General features: G+C 43.2%; 1 long non-coding RNA gene across 1 annotated transcript; it reads right to left on the reverse strand.

Annotated features, from left to right (window-relative positions):
- Positions 1–1,988: 1,988 nt before the first annotated feature.
- Positions 1,989–13,945, reverse strand: LOC307178315. Its single transcript, XR_013825173.1, has 3 exons — positions 13,834–13,945; positions 12,593–12,719; positions 1,989–2,183 (listed from the first exon to the last, which is right to left on the reverse strand). It is a non-coding gene; the product is annotated as an uncharacterized lncRNA (long non-coding RNA).
- Positions 13,946–15,868: the final 1,923 nt, after the last annotated feature.

The following is a 15,868-nucleotide window of genomic DNA, read 5'->3' on the forward strand; positions in this document are numbered from 1 at the left end:
CTTCCCAAGCAGGACGGTGTTTCCGGGAGATGTGTACTGGTGAAAATGAAGCTGGAGACCCTGGTAGTGATGCAGATGTCAGATGTGGGTAGTTCATGGTCAGGACACAGCAAGTGGAGGCCCTGCTCGGAGGGGCAGGAGAGAAGACAGTGGACGGGTGCAGGGTGTAGAGGAACCACTCTCATCAAAGTCCTGACATTAGTGAGCCCTTGTGGAAGTCCTTCAACATCTCTGAGCTGGACACCCCTTCTTTCACAAATGCCAATAATAATAACTGAATCACAGCACTGGATTTGTTGGATACATAAATGGAGTCAGTCACAGGAAAGTCATCAATATTGGTTCCCAGAGAAAAGATAATCCTGTCCATCAGCATGGGGCTGGGGTGTGAGCAGGGCTCCTTGTGTGGGTGTCGGGACACCGAAGTGTCAGGATTGACAAGGTGTTCTTTCAGTCCCCAAACCTGGAGGTGGGGCCAGAGGATGAGTGAAGTGACCAGACTCCCAATATCCTGAACCAGGCAACCTGGCATTGAAGCCCAGATCACTGTCCATTTCTGGGAGATCACAAACAGATGACACATCATCTCTGTGTCTCAGTTTCCTCTCTAGAAAGGGTCCATTAGCTGCACAGGTTCTTCTCACTCTCTTACCACCCGAAACTCCTTCAATATCACTGCCGGCCACGGTCGCAATATTCATAAGGCTCTTTCTTCAGTGTGAACTCTGTGATGTTTAATCAAGTGGCACCTTTGGGTGAAAGATTTACCACATTTCTTGCACTGAAAAGGCTTTTCTCCAGTGTGGATTTTCCTATGGATGCGGAGGAGTTGTCTTTGCTTAAAGGCTTTCCCACATTCAGTACACCCATAAGGCCTTTCTCCAGTGTGAACTCTGTGATGATCATAGAGAGAGGATCGACTAGTAAAAGAATGCCCACATTCACTGCACTCATAAGGCCTTTCTCCACTGTGAACTCTCTGATGACGAAGAAGGCTAGAACTACCAGTAAAACATTTCTCACTTTCATTGCACTTATAAGGCCTTTCTCCAGTGTGAACTTTCTGATGATCATGAAGGCCTGACCAAGCAGTAAAAGATTTCCCACATTCACTGCACTCATAAGGCCTTTCTCCATTGTGAACTCTCTCATTATAGTGGAGGCCACCCTTAGCAACAAAAGATTTCCCACATTCACTGCACTCATAAGGCTCTTCTCCAGTGTGAACTCTCTGATGTGCAAGGAAATTGGATTTGCGGGCAAAAGATTTTCCACACTGGGTGCATCGATAAGCTTTTTCTCCAGTGTGAACTCTCTGATGCTCAATTAATATGCATTTTTCAATGAAAGGTTTAGCATATTCCTTGCATTCATAAGCCTTTTCTCCACTGTGGATCTTCCTATGTGCTCTGAGGTACTTCCTTAGGCTAAAGGATCTGCCACATTCACTGCAGTCACAGAGTGTTCTTCCACAGTTAACTCTCTGCTGTCCAAGGGGACCAGATTTGTGGCTAAAATAATTTCCACAATGGCTGCATTAGTAAGGCCTTTCTCCAGTGTGAACTTGCTCAGGCTGAATAAGTTTACATGTTTGGGTGTAGGCTTTCCCACATTTGCTGTACTCACACAACCTTACACTAGTAAGGACTCTTTCATCCTGAACAAGTATTTCTGTGTGACTGGAGGCTTTCGTGCCTTCTCCCCAGCTGTGATGACATTTTCCACTGTGAAAAACAGCTTCACACTCTTTACTGTTTTTTCATTTCTTCCTGGTAATAGTGGCCTGTGGCTGAACTCCCATGTTGGCCACGAAGTCATTCCCAATCTCCATGTAGGTAGGTAGATTCCCTATTGTGTGGATTGGGCAGCTTTTCCAAAATGAGGGTCTCTGCATACCATATTGTATGGGATTCTCTCTGATGTGCTGCTTCTGGTGCTCTTGAAGGTTTTCAGTGAAATAGAACTGTTTCCCACATGCCCCACATCTGTATGCTTTCTGCTCCCTATTTGTTCCTTGCTCTTCAGCCAAGTGCAAAATGTCTCTCAAGACTGCAATGCCCATTTTACAGGGCTGGGTCTTCTCAGGAGACAAACCTGCCCTGGGGGTCCTCATCTGTGACACTCCTTCTTCAGATACACTCTGTTCAGAAGTCATCTCTTCATCCTCAACTCAGGAAAAGAACCTGAAAACAAAGAAGTGATGGTGAAGTTCATGTTGACTTTATTGGGGGGAGTAAGGCCAGCACAATTCTACATTTGGCACGTGAAAGAACGAGTCCATAGGATCGTATTCAGGAAATGAATTTGGGGTCAACTTGAGAAGCAGCTGCTCTCACCAAGTACAGGACACAAGGACTGGATGTGGCCCAAGGCGATAGGCGTCCTCTATAATTCACTCCTCTGTCAATGGCTTTTACCAGGACCCCATCTCCTGGTGACCTGTGATAGTGTACAGAAGTGTATGTCCAGACCTCCAAAAATCTGACTGCAAACATGTCGCTGGCATTCAAGAAATATTAAAGGATTCCTTATGTTGAGAACACAAGCAGTGTCAGTAGGTACTATGGGAAAATCAGTGTAAAGACCACATGAGATAAGTGGTTTAGAGAGGTGTTAGAGAATGAATCCGAGGCCGGAGTCATACTAAAAATGGGAAATAGAAAAGACAAGTTGGCAGAATGTCACGAATGGAGAAAATCGAGAGAAGTGCTTTGCAGCCACCGACAGTGGCACTAAAACATTAGTCACAAGGAATTCATACTTCCTGATATGACTTAAACACAGCCCTGATATCATGGCCTCTCTCAGCTGCCATTCATCGTAATCAGGCTACCTCTGAGGCTTCTTGCTGAAACCAGATTCATGTCCATCCCGTAAAGCCCTAATGACTCTCCATACCAATCTGACCAACTACACGGGAAACAAATAATACAAGTCCTAACATAGTCAGGATGGCTGAATAGCCAACACTGGCCCAGAGGAACTCAGTACACAATACACAACATTTAAATATTACATAAAGAATGTCTGGTGGGCTTCCGTGGCAGCGCAGTGCTTGAGAGTCCGCCTGCCGTTGCAGGGGACACGGGTTCGTGCCCCAGTCCGGGAGGATCCCATATGTCGCGGAGCAGCTGGGCCCGTGAGCCATGGCCACTGAGCCTGCACGTCTGGAGCCTGTGCTCCGCAACGGGAGAGGTCACAACAGTGAGAGGCCCGTGTACCGACAAAAAAAAAAAAAAAGAAAGAAAAAAAGAATGTCTGGTGGAAGGACTTTCCTGGTGGTACAGTGGTTAAAACTCTTTGTTTCTAATGCAGGAGGCACAGCTTTAATTCTTGGTCGGGCATGCCATGCAGTGTGGCCGAAAAGAAAAAGAACATTCGGTGGAGCCAGAGGGAAGGATATACAGTGGATGGAGTACAAAATGTTAGGAATGTATCTCCCCACCTAAACAACTATTGTACTGGCAGAACCTAATTGATCTAACTCTTTGCAACCATGGCGTCTTCTGAAAATCTGCAGTGTCCCACAAAACAGTTTGAAAAGACAAAGCTTCAGAATCAAAATCAGATATCACAGGGATGTGTGAACGATCACACTGGGAATATAAAATAATCATGACTAATATGCTAATTAATGTCTACTAATGGATAAAGCAGCCAGCATACAATGCCAGAAGGGAAATGTAAGCTGAGAGATGAAAATTTTAAAAATGGACTAAAAAGAAATGCTAAAGATCAAGTACACTATAACAGAAATTAAGAATGATGTGATGGGCTTATTCATACCCTGCATACAGCTAATGAAAGAACATTTAAGCTTCATGTTCTCTTAGGAGAAACTTCCAAAACTGAAAAGTGAACTGAAAAATGACAAAAAATAAAATAAAATAAAATACCGGAATATACAACACGCGTGTGAGAGCAACAAAAAATTTAACACACACATATGGAAACATCTCAAACAGAATGAAAAAAAGAAACGGAAGAAATAACTGAGGCAATAATGATGGAGAATTTCTAACAAAATGATGTCAGACACCAACAAACAGATCCAGAAAGCTCAGGGAACATGAGGCAGGTTTAATGCCAAAACAACTACATCTTTAGGCTTACCACATTCAAATGCAGAAAACAACAACCTAAAAGAGGCTAAAGGAATCAACACCTTTCCCAAGAGGAGCCAAAAAAAACCAATTACATTTGAATTCTCCTTAGAACTCAGGGAAATAAGAACTGAATGGAGTAAAATATTCAAAGTGGTAAGAGAGAGGGGACATCACCAACCTAGAATTTGGTAACCAGCAACATAAATCTCCAACACTGATGATGAAATAAACACGTTCTTTTTTTTTTGTTTTTTTTTGTTGTTGTTGTTTTGTTTTTGCGATACACGGGCCTCTCACTCTTGTGGCCTCTCCCGTTGCGGAGCACAGGCTCCGGACACGCAGGCTCAGCAGCCACGGCTCACGGGCCCAGCCGCTCCGTGGCATGTGGGATCTTCCCGGACCGGGGCAAGAACCCGTGTCCCCTGCATCGGCAGGCGGACTCTAAACCACTGCACCACCAGAGAAGCCCTAAACACGTTCTTAGACACAGAAAAATTGTGAGACTATATTAGAAGTAGTTCTTCAGAGAGGAAAAATGATGTAGATCAAAAATTTGGGTTTCATAGAGAAAGGAAGAGCATCAGAGAAGATAAAAACTTTCATTGACCTAAAACTGACATGAGACACTGTATTTCTTTAAGTTGTACTACATGATTTGATTTATGTATACACTGCTATGACTACCACAATAAGTTTAGTTAACATACATAGGTACATTTTTTTTTCTTGTGATGGGAACTTTTTTTTTTTTTTTGTGATGGGAACTTTTAAGATCTACCCTTCTGGAAACTTCTAAATATACAATACAGTTGTACTAACTAAAGTCACTATGCTGTGCATTACATCCCCAGGACTTACTCATCTTATAACTAGAAGTCTGTAACTTCTGACACCCTTCACTCACTTCATCTAACCACCTGCCCAGTTCTGGCAATCACTAATCCTTTGTCTGTATCTGAGTTTGGTGTTGTTCTTGTTTTAAAGATTCAGCATGTAAGTATACTCATGTAGTACAGTTAAACCTGCTTGGGTCCACTTGTACATGGATATTTTTCAACAAATATACACAGGATCACATGATCTGTAGTTGGATGAATCCACAAATGGGAAAACTTCAGAATCAGAGGGCTGACTATGGGACTTCAGCATCCACAGATTTCAGTATATGCAGGGGCTCCTGGAACCAATCCTCCGTGGAAACAGTGGGACAAGTGGATTTGTCTTTCTCTCTCAGACTTATTTCACTTAGCATAATGTCCTCAAGGTCTATCTATGTTGAGGCAAATGGCAAGATTTCCATCTTTTTTTATGATTGTATAATATTGAATAATATGCCATATATACCACATGTTTGTTAGATCCACTCATCCATCAATGGACACTTAGGTTGTTTCCATCTCTTGAATATGATAAATAATGCTGCAATAAACGTGAGGCACAGATACCTTTTTGATATGATAATTTCACTCCCTGTGGATAAATACACAGAGGTGGAATTGCTGGACCATACAGAAGTTCCCTTTTTAATTTTTTAAGGATTCTCCGTACTGTTTTCCATAGTAGTTGCAACAATGTATACATTCCCACCAACAGTGCACAAGGGGTCCCTTTTCTCCACAACTTCACCAACACTTATTTCTTCTCTTTCTCATAACAGACATTGTAACACGTGTCAGGTGGTATCTCATTGTGTTGTTTTTTTTTTATTTAAGAAAAAATTTTTAATTTACTTATTATTTATTTTTGGCTGCATTGGGTCTTTGTTGCTGTGCACAGCTTTCTCTAGTTGCGGCGAGCAGAGGATAATCTTCGTAGTGGTACACGGGCTTCTCACTGCAGTGACTTCTCTTGTTGCAGAGCTGGGGCTCTAGGTGCACGGGCTTCAGTAGTTGTGGCACACGGGCTCAGGAGTTGTGGTTCTCAGGCTCTAGAGTGCAGACCCAGCAATTGTGGAGCACGGGCTTAGGTGCTCCGCAGCATGTGGGATCTTCCTGGAACAGGGCTCAAATCCATGTCCCCTGCATTGGCACGTGGATTTTTAACCACTGAGCCACTAGGGAAGCCCTATTTTTTAATTTATTTTTGGCTGCACTGGGTCTTTGTTGCTGTGTGTGGGCTTTCTCTAGTTACGGCAAGCAGGGACTACTCTATTGTTGTGGTATGCGGGCTTCTCATTGTGGTGGTTTCTCTTGTGGTGTAGCATGGCCTCTATGCATGCCAGCTTCAGTAGTTGTGGTGCATGGGCTTAATTGCTCCACAGCATGTGGGATCTTCCTGGACCAGTGTTCAAACCCATATCCCCTGCATTGGCAGGTGGATTCTTAACCCCTATGCAATCCAGGGAAGTCCAGAAATCCACTTTAAATACCCACCTGCGGGAATTCCCTGGCAGTCCAGTGGTGAGGACTCGGCACTTTCACTGCTTTAGCCTGGGTTCAATCCCTGGTCAGGGAACTAGGACACTGCAAGCTGTGGTGCAGCCAAAAAAATAATAATAAATAAAAATAAAATCCACCAATCATGATCTCATCAACAGATGTGGGGTGGGGGGGATCTTAGAAAATCCAACACCCATTCATGATCAAAATCTCCATTTCCTAGTAATCTAAAAATAGTAACAACTTCAACTTTATCTAAATAAAGCTCTACAGCTATCATCATATTTACTAGAGAAAAACTAGAAACATTCTCAGTAAGATGAAGAAAGCAAGGATGTTCCCTCCTACAACTCACTTTCCACTTCACACTATAAGTCATAACTAATGCAATGAGAAGAGAAAGTTGTATTAAAGTTATACTGATCAGGAAGCAAGGAATCAAACTGCCTTCATTCATAGATGATATAACCAGCTATGTAAAAACCAAAATATAGAACAACAACAACAAAAAATCCTGAAACTAGGAAGCAATTATAGCAAAGTTTCAGCATACAAGGATAAGATACAAAAGTCAATCACTTTCCCATACATCAGGAATAAACAAGTGAAATGTGAAATTAAAAACACAAGACCATGTACATTAATACACCCACCACCGAACAAATGGAGAGAGAAAGGAAGAAATACTTAGTTATAAATCTACCAAGACATGTACAAGATCTACATGAGGGAAACTATAAAACTGTGATGAAAAAATCAAAGAACTAAATAAATGGAAAGATATTTCACGTTCATAAATAAGAAGACCCACTACAGTCAAGATGTCAGTTCTTCCTAACTTCACCTATAGTTTCAATGCAGTCCAAATCATAACCCCAGGAAGTAATTTTGTGGATATAAATAAACTGATCCTAAAGTTTATACACAGAGGCAAAAGTACTAGAATAGCCAACACCATACTGAAGAACGAAGGTTGCAGACTGACACTACTCAACTTCAAGACTTACTATCTTAAAAAAAAAACAAAGAAAGAAAGAAAGAAAAAGTAAAATAAGACTTAGTATCTAAAGTAATCAAGCCTGGGAATTCCCTGGTGGTCCCTTGGTTAGGACTCCACAATTTCACTGCTGAGGGCCAGGGGTTCAATCCGTGGTTGGGGAACTAAGATCCTACAAGAGGCCTAGCAGGCAAAAAAAAAAAAAAAAAAAAGAAGTCATCAAACCAGTGTGGTATTGTTGAAAGGATAGAGAAACTGATCAATGAAGAGTATTGACAGCGTAGAAATAGAGCCACAGAAATATACTCATCAGACCATTGACACATGAGCAAGTGCAATACAATGGAGAAAAATGAAGTTTTTTGAATAAATAGTACTAGAACAACTGAACATCACATGTCAAGAAATGAATTCTAGACACAAACCTTACACCCTTCACAAAAAATTAACTCAAAATGGATAATGGGCCTAAAAGTTAAGTACAAAAACCCCTTAAAATTCAGTATGAAAACAACAACCCAAATACAAAATGAGCAAAACACCTTAACAGACACCTCATTAAAAGAAGACATCCACATGAAAATTTAGCATATACAAAGATGCAAGGAAATACAAATCAAAAGCAGATACCAGGGCTTCCATGGTAGCGCAGTGGTTAAGAATCTGCCTGCCAACGCAGGGGACACGGGTTCGAGCCCTGGTCCGGGAAGATCTCACATGCCGGGTAGCAACTAAGCACCAGGGAGCAACCATGCGCCACAACTACTGAGCCTGCACCCTAGAGGTAAGAGCCACAACTACTGAGCTTGCATGCTGCAACTACTGAAGCCCGTGCACCTAGAGCCCGTACTCCGCAACAAGAGAAGCCACTGTAATGAGAAGCCTGTGCACCACAACAAAGGGTAGCCCCTGCTTGCCATAACTAGAGAAACCCCATGCGCAACAACAAAGACCCAGTGCAGCCAAAAATAAAATAAATAAATAATTTAAAAAGGGCAGATACCAATACATACCTATAAAAATGGCCAAAATCCAAACACTGACAACACCATATCCTGGCAACAGTGTGAAGCAACAGGAATTTCATTCATTGCCGACTGGAATGCTTAATGGTACAGTCCACTATGAAAGGCAGTTTGGTACTTTCTTACTGAACTAAACATAATCTTATATCCTCCAGCAATTGTACTCTGTGGTATTTAGACAAAGGATTTGAAAACGGACATCCACACAAAAACCTTCAAACAGATATTTACAGTAGCTTTATCCACAACTTGCAAAACTTGGAAGTAATCAAGAAGTCCTTCAGTAGATGAATGGATAAACATGATACATCCAGAGAACAGCAATATTATTTACAGCTAAACTGCAATGAGTTATCAAGTCATGAAAAAACATGTAGAAAACTTAAATGCGTATTACTGTGTGAAAGAAGCAAAGATGAAAGGGCTACATACTGTATGAGTCCAAAGATATGCCATTCTCAAAAAGGGGAAATTAATGACAGAGTAAAAAAATAATCAGGGGATACAAAGGAGTATGGGGGAAGAAGGGATGAACAGGTGGGACACGGAGAATTTTTAGTTGAAAATGAACACATTTTTTATGATACTATAATGGTAAATACATGTCATTATACATTTATCAAAGCCCACAGAATGTACAACACCACGAGTGAACTCTATCGCAAACTTTAGATTTTGAGTGATAATGATGTGTTCGTGAAAGTTCATCAATTTTAACACTCAGATGGGGGATTTTTTTGATTCACCACAATCCCTATCAAAAACAATGATGCCTTCAAGAAACAGAAGAACTCAGACTCAAAATCACATAGATTCTCAAGGGATTCGATACAGCCAAAGTAATTGTGAAAAACAAAAAGTTGAAGGATTCACAACACATGAATTCAAACTGTCTTATACAGCTACAGTAAGCAAAACAGCATAAAGTGCTACTGGCCTAATGACAGATATATACTCCAATGGAATAGAACAGAGACTAGAGTGTCTAAAAATCAGCCGTCAAATATATGATGCAATAATTACTAAGAAGAGTATGGTTTCCACTGAATAAGGACAGCCTTTTCAACAAATGGTGCTGGGAAAACCAGATACCCACATGCACAACAATGCAATTAGAACCTTACTTAACACCATACACAAAAACTCAAAGGCCTAAACGTAATATATATATCAAAGGCCTAAACTATAGGACTAAACAAAGGCCTCAAAATATATAAAAGGCCTAAACATAAGAGCTAACACTAAAAAATTCTAAGAAAAAAAAACAAGAAAAGCTTCAGAATGTTGGATTCAGCCATGATTTCTTGCCTTTGATAACAAACGCAAAAGCAACAAAACGAAAACTACACAAACCGGACCTCATAAAGATGAACAATTTTTGTCTCATACCTTAATTTACACAATCTTATTTGTCATTTATAACTCAAGAAAGCTGGGGGGGGGGAAACGGAAAAAAATGAAAAACCTTTTAACATCAAAGGACACTATAAACACAGTAAGAAAGAAACCACAGATTGGGAGAAAACATTTCCAAAACACGTATACAAAAAGGGATTAAGGGCTTCCCTGGTGGCACAGTGGTTAAGAATCTGCCTGCCAATGCAAGGCACATGGGTTCGAGCCCTCGTCCAGGAATATCCCACGTGCCATGGAGCAACTAAACCCGCATGCCACAACTACTAAGCCTGCACTCTTGAGTCCGTGAGCCACAACTACTGAAGCCCATGTGCCACAACTACTGAAGCCTGCGTGCCTAGAGCCTGTGCTCCACAACAAGAGAAGCCACCGCAATAAGAAGCCCTCACACTGCAACGAAGAGGAGCCCCTGCTCGCTGCAACTAGAGAAAGCCCGCACGCAGCAGCAGAAGACCCAACGCAGCCAATCAATCAATAAAATAAAAAAGAATAGCTCAACCCCTAAAACAAACAAAAAAAAGGGATTAATATCCAGAATCTATGGATAAACCTGTAATTCAACAACAACCAAAAAACCAACCTGATTAATTAATAAAAAAAGGACTAGAACAGATATTTTTCTAAAGATATACAAATGGCCAATAAGCACACCAAAAGGGATGTAATTGAAATGGGAAAGATATACCATTTCACACCCATTAGGATGGCTATGATCAAAAGAACAGAAAATAACAGGGACTTCCCTGGTGGTCCAGTGGTTAAGACTGCATGCTGTCACTGCAGGGGGTGCAGGTTCGATCCCTGGTAATCACTTCTTGGGGAACCAAGATTCTGCATGCCCCTCAGTGAGGGCAAAACAAAACAAAACAAAACAAAAAACAGAAAATAACAGATTCTGGGACTTCCCGGGTGGCACAGTGGTTAAGACTCCATGCTCCCAATGCACGGGGCTGGGGTTCGATCCCTGGTTAGGGAACTAGATCCCACATGCATGCCACAACTAAGAGTTTGCATGCCACAACTAAGTAGCCTGTGTGGTGCAACTAAGAAGCCTACAAGAAGCAACTAAGGAGCCCATAAGCCACAACTAGGGAGCCCACCTGTGACAACTAAGACCCGGCACAACAAAAATAAATTAATTAATTAATAAATAAGAAAGAAAGAAAATAACAGACACTGGTGTGGATACAGTGAAACTGGAACCTTGAAAAAGTGTCTTGCAGCCATACTTCATGGTCTGTTGTAGTAGTGACCACATCAGTGACAATACTGTCACACAGTCACACAAAAAATTGTCAGGTACCAAAATGGAGCAAAACCTGAGTACCATTAATTTGGACAGTCACTTGGCCATAGAAAGGGCAAACAAGGAAGGATCTACAACCAGGCAGAGGGGAAGACTACTGACCCTAAAAAGGCGACAGGAATAATAGCAAAAATAAACAAATGGGACGTAATCAAACTTATAAGCTCTGGCAGAGCAAAGTAAATCATAAGCCAAACAAAAAGATAACCTATTGCCAAATAATGTAACTGAAAAGGGCTTAATTTTCCAAAATATCTAAGCAGCCATACAACTCAGTAACAGAAAACAAACAACCCAGAAGACCTAAATAGACATTTCTCCAAAGCAAAAACGCAGATGGGCAATAGGCACATGAAAAGATGCTCATTATTGCTAATTATCAGAGAAATGCAAATCAAAACTATTGAATACAATGAGGTATCACCTCACACCAGTCAGAATGGCCATCATTAAAAAATCTACAAATAACAAGTGTTGGAGAGGGTGTGGAGAAAAAGGAAACCTCTTACACTGCTGCTGGGACTGTAAATTGGTACAGCCACTGTGGAGAACAGTATGGAGCTTCCTCAAAAACCGAAAAATAGAGTTACCATATATTCCAGCAATCCCATTCCTCGTGGTATATCCAGAGAAAAACATGGTTTGAAAGGATACATGCACCCCAATGTTCAATGCAGCACTGTTTACAATATCCAAGACATGGAAGCAACCTAAATGTCCGTAGACAGTTGAATGGATAAAGAAAATGTGGTGTTTATATACCACAGAAAATTACTCAGCCACTGAAACGAATGAAATAATGCCATTCACAGCAACATGGATGAACCCAGAGATTGTCATACTGAGTGAAGTAAGTCACAAAGACAAATAACGTATGTTATCTATTATATGTGGAATCTAAAAAGAATTGATACATATAAACTTGTTTAGAAAACAGAAACAGATTCACGGACATAGAGAATGAACTTGTGGTTGCCAAGGGGGAAGGGTGAAGGGGATGGATAGTTAGGGAGTTTGGAATTGACATGTAAACACTGCTGTATTTTAAACGGATAACCACAGACCTACTGTACAGCAGAAATTAAAACAAAATTGTAAATCAACAATACTTCATTAAAATTAAAAACAATCAACAAAAAAAACTACTGACCCTGAATCCTTAGCTGCAACTTCGGGGCTACTGGTGTTCGGGCACTAAGGACTAGGGATGCACTCTGCCTAGCCATAGTAACCACAGCACATAACCAAGGAATTTAAGAAGAAAGCAGTGCCCATGTTCCAGATGTGAGGACAGAGCTGCCCTTGAGGAAGAGAAGAAAGGAAGAACCTAGCTCAGAGGATAGGGGTGGGTGTGAGGACCTTACCCAGCATGCATACAACAGCAAAGTTCTCGAGCATGACATCAAGATACAGGTGTATCTGAACCTCATCAAGAAGACACCATTCCTCCCAGGAGAAGTACACGGCCACATCCTCAAAGGTCACACTGCCCTGATATAAGAGGAACAAATGAAACCATGAATGGTCTCACCCCTGAAAACCCACAATCCATCTTCCCACACATTTCCCCTACTGCCCAAAAAGATGGAGCCATTTGAGACCTGGGGTAGAAAACCTCCCTCCTCTGATCTGAATCTCCCAATACCTCCAGAACACACAGGCAGTCATTTGAAGCCGAAATCCTGCTTTTCTGTGCTGTTTATTCCCACCAGAAAATAAAGGAGACCTGCACTTACCTAAACCAACTCAACCTCACCTCAAAGTACTTCCACATACTGGTGTGGGTTCTGGAGTAACCTTCCATACTCCCTCCATAGGACGTCTGGGCCTGCACTCAGTACCCAGAGCATGAGGTTCTCCAAGGTCCCCCAACCAAAAAGCTAGTAGAATGGCAGATGAAGAGCCCTAAGACACTTCAAATACAGAGAATGCGTGCCTGGGGGTCAAAACAAGTGAGGGATTGGGACAACCTCCATTCACTGAAAGTGCTTCTGCAGCCCTGGGAATCTGTGGGAACAAGCAGGCCATAGAAGAAAGTGACCATGGTGGTACTCCAGGGGATCAGACCTTCCCTGGCCCCATGGCGGAACCTGAGCCAGATAATCTCGGCCTGACTGGCTAATCTCCCCTCCCTGCCTCCGTCCCCAGTGCTGCCGTTTATCAGTTGTGACCTTGGAAATTCCACAACTTCCCTCTGCCTCAAAGTCCTCATCGCCCACCTAGAGTCTTTTCTTCCACTGAACAGGCTTTGGAGAATTTTTAAAAGCCTAACTCAGATTGTGTCCTTCCTTTGTTCAAAACTCTCCACCGATCCGAGGGCCCTAAGAAGAAAAGTATAGCCTCTCAGCTACCACTGCAGATACAGCCTGGCCTCAAACTTGATTCCTCGCAGAAACAAGGCGGAATACACGTCTCCGGAATGTTCCTGCTTCGGTTGCATCTCCAAGCCTCACTCACACCGCATACACTGGTGGTCAGAAATAGATAAAACACCCCTGAAGCCCTCACTGTCCTGGACCAGACGTGACCAGGCGCCGCTCACTCGGGGCGTTTGTATTTCGGTGGGGAAACGGGCAGGCGAGAACCCGGAGACCGCAGCGTTTACCTGAGGTTGGTCCCTCAGTGCAGGAGCCGCCATCGGAGGCTTTGCGCGGAGCGGAGCGTCGACAGTCCAGCGACCGGGTCGGAGTCGGCACGGTTACTCCCCGCAAGCGGCGTCGTCGTCCCCGTCCCTAAGACCCGTCCCTGTGTAGTGCGCATAAACCCTCCACTTTCGCCTCCTAGACCCCTCACCTCTTTCTCAACACCGTACAGCGGAGCTATTGACCAGGTCCACAGCCTCATCAACAATCAAGACGTCTGCCACGAAGACACCGGAAGTCCCCCTCCTGATGTTCCCCCTCCCGGAAATGTCCATTTTCTACATTTTCGTTGGATGAACTTCGCCTTATCGCAAGTTCTTCTGGGTAATGTAAGGGTAAAGGCTCAAGAAGTGGCGCTCCCGACTAGAAACACCAGGAAAAAACCGAGTAGCATCGCGCGGAGCGCTGGGAAATCAATGGGCGGGGGGGCAGGAGGGGAGGAGGCTCCATCCTTCTTAAGGTGTGGGGGATCCATGACAGAATTGGCGAGATTCATCGGAGCATTTAAGAGTCTTTAATGCTACTGATTACTTAAGTGTTTGGACATAATCTCAGACTCCTTGGAGCCAACCCAAGTTTACATCCACTGGTAATTAGAAGCAAGTAAACATTATTCTATTGCTCTTGAAATGCATGCAGCCTGACGTGATAAAAGTAATTTTGTAAGCTATGGTCAGAGAAAAAAAAAAAAAGCTACAGGGCCGTAACTGGGCATATGGAGACGAGATATTCAGCAGGGCTGAGGCAGCTAAACAAGAGGGAAAGCACTACTTTTGGTCCCCCAGAAAAGGCTCTCCTGCCTGCATCGTCAGTGATTGTGCCCAACTGAGAAACGCTGAGGTATAATCGGGCACCAAAAATGGCTGTATTGTTGTTCTTTATACACGGCCTGCTCCACCAAGTCTGACTCACCAGCACCCTACTCACATGGCAGAACTTCTCTCTTAATCATAAGACCTAATTAGTCAATGCCTACCTTCTTTCTCTAGCCACAGATAGTGATCGTGTGTCTTTCTTTTTCTTTTTTCTTTTTCTTTCTTTGTTTCTCTCTTTCTCTCTCTCTTGGCTGTGTTGGGTGTTCATTGCTGCCCACGGGCTTTTCTCTAATTGTGGCAAGCAGGGGGCTACTCTTCATTGTGCTGCTCAGGGCTTCTCATTCTGGTGTCTTCTCTTGTTGGGGTGCATGGGCTCTAGGTGTGGGCTTCAGTAGTTGAGGGATGCGGGTCACAGAGCGCAGGCTCAGTAGTTGTGGCACACGGGCTTAGTTGCTGCGCAGCATGTGGGATCTTCCCGGACCAGGGATCGAACCCACATCCCCTGCATTGGCAAACGGATTCTTAACCACTCGCAACCAAGGAAGTCCTAGTGATTGTTCTAATCTTTAGTTCATAACTTCTTCACATTGATAGTTTATCAAAGGGACTGTGAGTGGCATACTCCTCTGCTGGTTTCCCTAAGAATTGATGAGCCAACCTCACATCAATTCCCTTTAAATCAGGTAAACTCCCTCTGCTCCACAGTAAAAAAGACTGCTGCCACTTCCTAGCTAATGTGTCTGCACCATGGTGGAGCGTCTATCATGGACCTTGCTCTGGATTAGTAAGATCCATATCCATTAAACCACTGATGTCTCTGTCCTTGTCTCTGGGCTCTTTCTTTGGTCTTCAGGCTGGGCAATTATTCATATATTATCCTGCCTCTGGGACAAGACCCCTTACTCTCTCCCAGCTGACCAGTGTCTCCAGCCTCCACCACTCCCGCCCTGCTGTGGCACCGCTCCACAGGGAGAAGGCAGAGCCAGTGTGGTTTCTCTGCATGTATGGTGGAGTGGGTGAGCTGTGGCCAAACAGCTACCATCAGAGATGTGGGCTGCTTCTCATGTACCAGTGGAGCAAGTTCCCACAATGGCCACCGCAGCCCCACCTGGGCTCTGCCCTGGGACTAGCTTGCCTCTTCATCCATAAATGGAGTCTTTCCCTGGTCTTGACTGCCCCAGAT

The sequence above is a fragment of the Stenella coeruleoalba genome, assembly GCF_951394435.1.
Source record: "Stenella coeruleoalba genome assembly, chromosome: 20".
Taxonomy (NCBI): Eukaryota; Metazoa; Chordata; class Mammalia; order Artiodactyla; family Delphinidae; genus Stenella; species Stenella coeruleoalba.